General features: G+C 40.9%; 1 pseudogene; it reads right to left on the bottom strand.

The window, feature by feature from the left end:
- Positions 1 to 699: 699 nt before the first annotated feature.
- LOC103095960 (peptidyl-prolyl cis-trans isomerase FKBP5-like) lies at positions 700 to 5,451 on the bottom strand (annotated as a pseudogene).
- Positions 5,452 to 6,754: the final 1,303 nt, after the last annotated feature.

Here is a 6,754-nt window from a genome sequence, read left to right as displayed (position 1 = left end):
AAAAAGGCTTCCAGGGCAAATTGGGGGTTGTAGGTTCTCACAAGGAGGGGAGACCTGGCTTTTGAATCACAGCTATTCTCAGTGCAGGAAAAAAGGGGCTTCCTCTGAGGGAGCCTCCCTCCCTCCCTCTCTCCCTTATAGGGCCACTTTTTGAATTGGCTTGGGGCTAGCCAGATCCAGAGGGAAATAAAAAAGTTCGCAAAGAGCTGGTGAAAGAGTTGAAAGCACAGGATCCTTGGTGGATATTATATTTAGGGAGTCAAGTGGTCCTCAGATAGCCCAGAGAAAGAAGGCAGCTTGCAGACTTAACCAAGAACTCCAAGTTGGACCAGTCTCAAGGAGAAGTGAGACGATATCTCCTAAGAGCTTTTTTCTTGTTAAGTGAAAAAAAAGGATTTCTTTCTTGAAGAAATGAGCATCTCTAGAAAAATCTGCCTTGCCATAAAAAACTACACCCCAAACACACCTTTTTATTTTATTCTCTCATCCCACTGCCTTTTCGGTAATGAACTAAAATTGTACTGCAGTTAATGTGGAAGAGATGGAAAACTGTTAGGACTTTTAAAATGTTCTGATTTTTAAAACAACATCATGACTTTTTAATTGTTAGGAATTACATTTTATGGTTGAACTAAATACGAGAATTTTAAGATATTACTGAGGTCGTCGATTTAAAAATATTGTAGCTTAAGCCAAAAATGACTTTCAGTATCTTTATTTACAAAGAGTTAGAAAGAGTGAAAAGTAGAGAAATGTAAAAGTGGGTAGACTAAGAAGTCTAGCTTATCACCCTAAATGTTGCTCTGGTCCCTGCCTCATCCCAAGAAGGGCTCATTAGTCCTTCACCCAGAAGACTTAGTGGTGAATTAAGCAAAGGTTCAACCCATGTGGCCTCCTTTCAGGAGAGGCCTCTAAAGAACTAATCTCTCCAGAAGCCAGGAAAGGAAGGTCAGCTTCTGACTCACCCAAGCCGAAGTCCAAAGGAAGGAGATCCAGGAGCAGTCTTACTGAAGCAGTCCAACATCCAGAGTCCCATGTCTAAGTAGTAGCTACAAGCTGCAGTCCCAGTCCATGATCCTCCAACCCCGAAAATTCAAGATGAAGACCTCTTGCACAATAAGTTCATCACCTTTTATAGTCTCTTTTTCATGTCACTTCCTGTCCCTTCCTCCACTTTACAGGGACCAAATGAAGTCTTTAAATTTGCTTAGCACTGCCCAGGGGGTGATCAATCGCTTCTGGAGTTGTCACCCACTTGTAAGTGACTTGCAGACCTCCCCTACTTAGTGTTAAGTAGGGGTGTATACATTTTTGGTTGATTAAATTTAAAAGTAGGCAAGGGGAAAGTCAATCCCATCTTCACAATACTAAGTGTATTGCATGACATCCCACTAAAAAATATTGGAGGAGACTCCTAACTTTATGGTTTAGAGAGGATTCAGACCCAATAAATAGCTAGCACCTTGCCCCAATCAAGGAGATAGGTGAAATCCCAACAAAAACCCATTGTGGTACAGAGATAAGCAGAGATAGGATAACCTGGCCTTAGCAGAGAGATAGGCTAACCTGGCCCTAGCAGAGACAGGATAACCTGGCGTTAGTAGTGGTCAAGAATCAGAGGAGAGGCTGAATTGTTGTGAGGGAGTTATAGGGAGAAAATTATCAAAAAGGGACATAAGCACTTAAAGGTAATTTATTACTCATAGGCATGTCAGCTGGGGAAGCTTCCTCAGCCCATAGACTCACGAGCACACAGTGATGACAGTGGCTTTGGGCACACCGTAGCTTGTACCCAGATGAAGAGCTCAGATCTCCTGGGTCTCTTTTTAATCTGGTGGTTGCTGGGGTAATTCACAAGAAATGAGTGGGGGTTTGGGGGGAGGGAAGAGCAAAATCAGTGAATCAGCAGGGATAGCTTCTACTCCCCAGGGGCACTGATTGGTAACCTTTGTTCACCTTACAAGCCTGGAATAGATGAAGTGTTCTAAATTAGTAGTTTTCTAATGTGTCTTTCCTAAACTTCAGTGTACCTAAGCCAGTAGGTGGGGACAGAGGAACTTCCCAGGGCATAAGTGAGTCAATTAGTGGTCAACCATGGAATCCCTTGTCAGCTAGGGCAAGGCAATTGAAAAGTGCTCACAGCCCTATGACTCAGGTGAAAGGAGTTCCTGCCATAAGACATAGCTTCCATTGGACAAGTTTCCCTTCATAAATGTACATTTCCAAGAGGGAGACATAGCACAAAAACAAACAAATAAATGCTGATAACCTATAAATGAGATAAAGGAAAGGAGCTCAGTTTTGATGTGCATTCAAAAAGAATAAAGGAGCAGCAAGAAAAGAAATAAGTACTAAAGACCTATATGCCTGCCACTGCTAAATAAGCACTTTATCAAAACTGTTACCTGCCAAAACATGTTGCACATTAACTGCTAACGAGCCATTTTAGAACAGAGAAAAAAATTGATACTAGACATTGATGGCAATGCTAAACCCATATCTAAAATATGTAAAACCCTTAAGTGGAAGAGTAATTACTTTTCAGATCCCACAGGTTTGCTTTTTAAAAACTAAGTAACAGAATGCTTTTTTTTTTAAGTAGTCATTTTTTTTAAACAAGAGAGTAAATGAAACTTAAAAATTCAATTCTATTTTTATGCTCTGGTCATCTTTTAAATAACAACCCCCCCCCCCAACTGTATTGATTCTATGTGGATATTCAAATAAATCCACTCCAGGTTTAAATTATTACAAGAACAAGTTTAAGTTCCTTAAAAAGTGGATTAGAATGGAAATAAGGAACTGAACAGCAGCAGTGCTAGTAGGATTGTATTGTCCATGTATTGTACTGTACTCTATTTCCCATGACTTTTTAAAAGGCAGAGAAAGAGAAACTATTATTTTTCCCTTCACATTTTGGCATCTTAGTACTTCATCCAAGAAAGGGAAAAACCAACACCCAAATTCTGTCTGCTAGTCCCTGTGGCAGGAGAGAGGGTGCTCATGTATGACAAACGAGGAGAGTTTGCTGGCCTAAGGAAAGCTGACTGGTCATAGAGACCCATCCGAGGGCTTGCAGGATCTGAGAGCATTACAATAGAAGACTAAAAGAGCATGTAGCCCCTTAAAGCTTAGCTCTTGGTGTTTTGGACAAGATGATCCCAGACTACTTTCATTCATATTTTTTCTCTTTGTTAAAACAACAGGGTTGTTTCAGTAAGTACTTCAGTCATTCAGTTGTTAAAAAAACAAAACAAAAAAACCCCCAATGTCCGCCTCACATAAATACTCAAGTGGATCTGTGATATAGATCCTAGCCCAGTAAATGGAGAGATCTCTCAATTTTTCCAAGTCCCTCTGTGGTGTAATTAAAGTCCAATACCAGATGTATGATCCAAACAAATAGCTCCAAATTGCTAGGGTCTTCAATATAAATAGTTGAGGCACAAACTGCAATGAGCCAGACTCAAGCTGCTAGTCCAACTTCTTCACCCCAACAGTGGCATCTATTTTGTGTACTTCCTGCAGTGATCCCACAGGATGCTTTCACAAAAGGCAATAGGTTGCAGCAGGGGGTATTTTCTTTGAAGCTCCAAGTTTGAATGCTTGAGTCCATAAATCACATAGACTGTAACAAACTTCATTGTAAACATTGTTTAGTCCCGAGGTCTGAAGAAGTCACTGAGAAGAGGGTGGAATTCATTAGGATGCCTTCTCCCTCCTTTAAGTCTGTCATACATGGACTTCCAAGTCTTTGTCTTGAATTCTTATTTCTTCTCCAGGTCAGATCTTCTTAGAGGCCATTTGTTCTGACATAATCAATTGTCTTACCAGCCTCTTCTTTGCATCTCTCTCTGCAAACCTCTCCAACATATTGGCATATGTGCGGCGATTCCTCTCCTCTCATTGTGCTGTTCTAGGCTTTCTTCTGGCACATGGAGATCTGCTGCTTTTCAGTCTTGTTCTGGGGGTTACTTCTAGTACTCTTTCAAAGTCACCTTTGACTGATTCAAACTCATTTATAAGCAGTTGGGATTCTCTCTGAGAACAGGCCCTTCTCATTGGTCCTATCCAGTCTAAGTGCCTTATCACAGCATTTGACAGCTTTGGTGTTATTCCAAAGCAGTAGGGAACCATGGACAGGCTAAGGAAAGAAAGCAGTTAGCAGGAAGGATTCAGAAGCTTTAGACTCTCTGTGATAAACCATATTCCACCTCTAAGCAGGATACAATCTTCTCACACTAATCAATGCCTGCAAGTCTTTGCCTCCCTTGAAGTCCACTGTTCCTTTCTCTGACAATAGCCTGTTCAGATTTTTCTTGAGTGTCTATCTCCCAGGATACTTTGGCCTTATCAAAGCCGGTAAGAGTCATTTCATATACAAGTTCAGCATTAGGCTCAATGTCATATTCTGGATTTCTAGCCTCTCCAAAGCCACATCATGTTCCCAGATTCACAAGAGTGTTTTTCTTTCTGCATTCACTCTAGAATTTTGTCAATTCCTGTGGGAATGTCAGTTTCTACTCTTCTTCAACAACAAATGCTACCTCTCTGCCATCAGAAGTCCTTTTACCACAAGAGCCTGCCCAAGTAGATATCTACAGTTTGAGTAACCTTCCTCTTCTGCTTGATTCTGCAGATAATGCCTCCATCCTCAAATGAATCTCCTTTGAATTCAAGTAATTCCATTTTGAAAAAGAGGGGCACAGTGGAGGAAATTTGGGGGCCTCTGCCAGTGGATCCATATGCATATTCTAGTTTACATAGTAAGTGGCAGAAGTCTCCTTCTTCTTGGTGATAACTCCAGTGCCACATGCTTTGATAACCTGGCTTTTGCCAAGACTGAAAACAAATAGTTTCTCAAGACCGGACTCAAACTTATTTCCATTGGTTAATTTTTCTTTGTAATGGGCTGGAACCTTGTCTCCTGGCACGGGTGTTTCCTCATTATTCCCCACTATTTGACAATCTTGAGGAGGCCTCAGTGACCTTTGGGGAGATTAAAGTTTTCTTTCTCCCCATGGAAAAGAAGCTGCTGGTTTCTCACCTTCGTTCTCTGCGGCCTCATCGGTAGCCATTGTCTTTATAAGGAGAATCCCTCCCCTCTAATGCTCCAAGGATTGGTTTCCTGTAAACAAATAGCTTCAACAGTGGCCTGAGAGGTCAGTCTTTCTTGGGATTTTGATCTAAGAACCATTCACCAGGATCTAACTGAACAGGCAACAGCACTGTCCGGATCTTGGTCATCCAGGTGAGGTCAATTCCTGGCGTTATGCTCGTTCTTCTGCGTTCTTCCGCGCTCTCTCAATCGCTAGCTCACCCCAGTGCCCAACGGCTAGCCCGCGCACTCTAACCTCACGCTATCCCTGCGGCCACTACCACTACCGCTGCTGCTGCCGTTGCTGCCACTGACAGACAAAGCCCTAGAACCTGTTGGAGTCTGTCACCCCTCTCGTTGCCTCAACCAACTCCCCCCTCCACCCGGATCTATTTACCAGTCCTCTCCTGATCCTTCCATCAGTCCTGCGATATAGATGCTGCTATCTCCAGATACAGTTGAGGAAACTGACCAGAATCTTCATAGCAAAGTGTCTCAGATATTTTTACTCATCTTCCTCACTATAGACCTAAGAACCTATCTCCTGTGTCCCCTAAGGATATATAATCCCCGAAAAAGAGAATAAAATTAAGAAGAAACTATAAGGGAAGGGAAAAAAAGAAAAACTTATGGAAACTGGAAAAAAAAACACAGAATTTTATTGAAGAGGGTGGGATGAGGAAAGAGAAGGTTCAAAAATGTTTGAGAAAGAAGAACTTAGGTCAAGGAAAAAAAAACAACAGAGTATCTGGCAACAGGCTGGCATTTAAATATAGTTAAAGCAAAATTAGTGTTCCCCTGTGGGAGGGAGTAAATATCTCTGCCTAGGAGAGAAATAGAGACAAATACCATTCAAACAAGGATCAGCTGAAAGAAATGAATTGAGCAATTTGATTTTTTAAAAAATGTGGCAGAATAGATAAGGGAAAAAAAATCTAACAATTGGCCCCAAGGAGGAGCATCTGAAAAGCGAAAACTTATTCAGATTGAACATCAAAGGCTTAGGAAAAATATCCTTTAGATGAGATGAGACTTTCCCCATCTTCTCCCCCCAAAAGGAACAGACTTTTAGAGGAAGTACAATTTGAGAGATAAACAAGGATGCAACATTTTGCTTAAAAGCAGGATAGATAATGAAAAAACATCAATGCTAAACAATAAGCTCCCAAGGAAAAAAGATCTACATTTAGAGGAGCTAATTGAACTGAATTATACCATCCTAAAGTGGAAAACCACTCCCGGAGTGAGTTATAAACATGCCCTCTCAAAGCTAGATAAACCTACAGGAGACACACAGAAAATGAAAAAATTGAGAACCCAAATGAGGTTGGATTGGGGTCATATCTTCTGAATGAGAATATTAAAGACTATATACATCAGAAGCACATTCTGACACATTTACATAAAACGAGAGCTACTCTAAATAAATAGATGTAAAAAGGTAATTTTAACTACACCCTTCTCATAATTCGAGGCAAATCTAGAGAACTAAATGCAGCCTTGGTATGACATAACATGCTAAGTTATGAGTGTGGTTCAATGAAATAGGATATGACCACATATTTTTTAAAAAATATACCAACTACATCATTCCCACACAGAATAAAAAGGTATGCAAAAGATAAAGATGTCAGTGGGAATATAATTATGACACTG

The sequence above is a fragment of the Monodelphis domestica genome, chromosome 4 (assembly GCF_027887165.1).
Source record: "Monodelphis domestica isolate mMonDom1 chromosome 4, mMonDom1.pri, whole genome shotgun sequence".
In the NCBI taxonomy this organism is placed as follows: Eukaryota; Metazoa; Chordata; class Mammalia; order Didelphimorphia; family Didelphidae; genus Monodelphis; species Monodelphis domestica.
The sequence above is the reverse complement of the archived record's forward strand: the minus strand, read 5'-3'. Positions and strand labels throughout refer to the sequence as shown.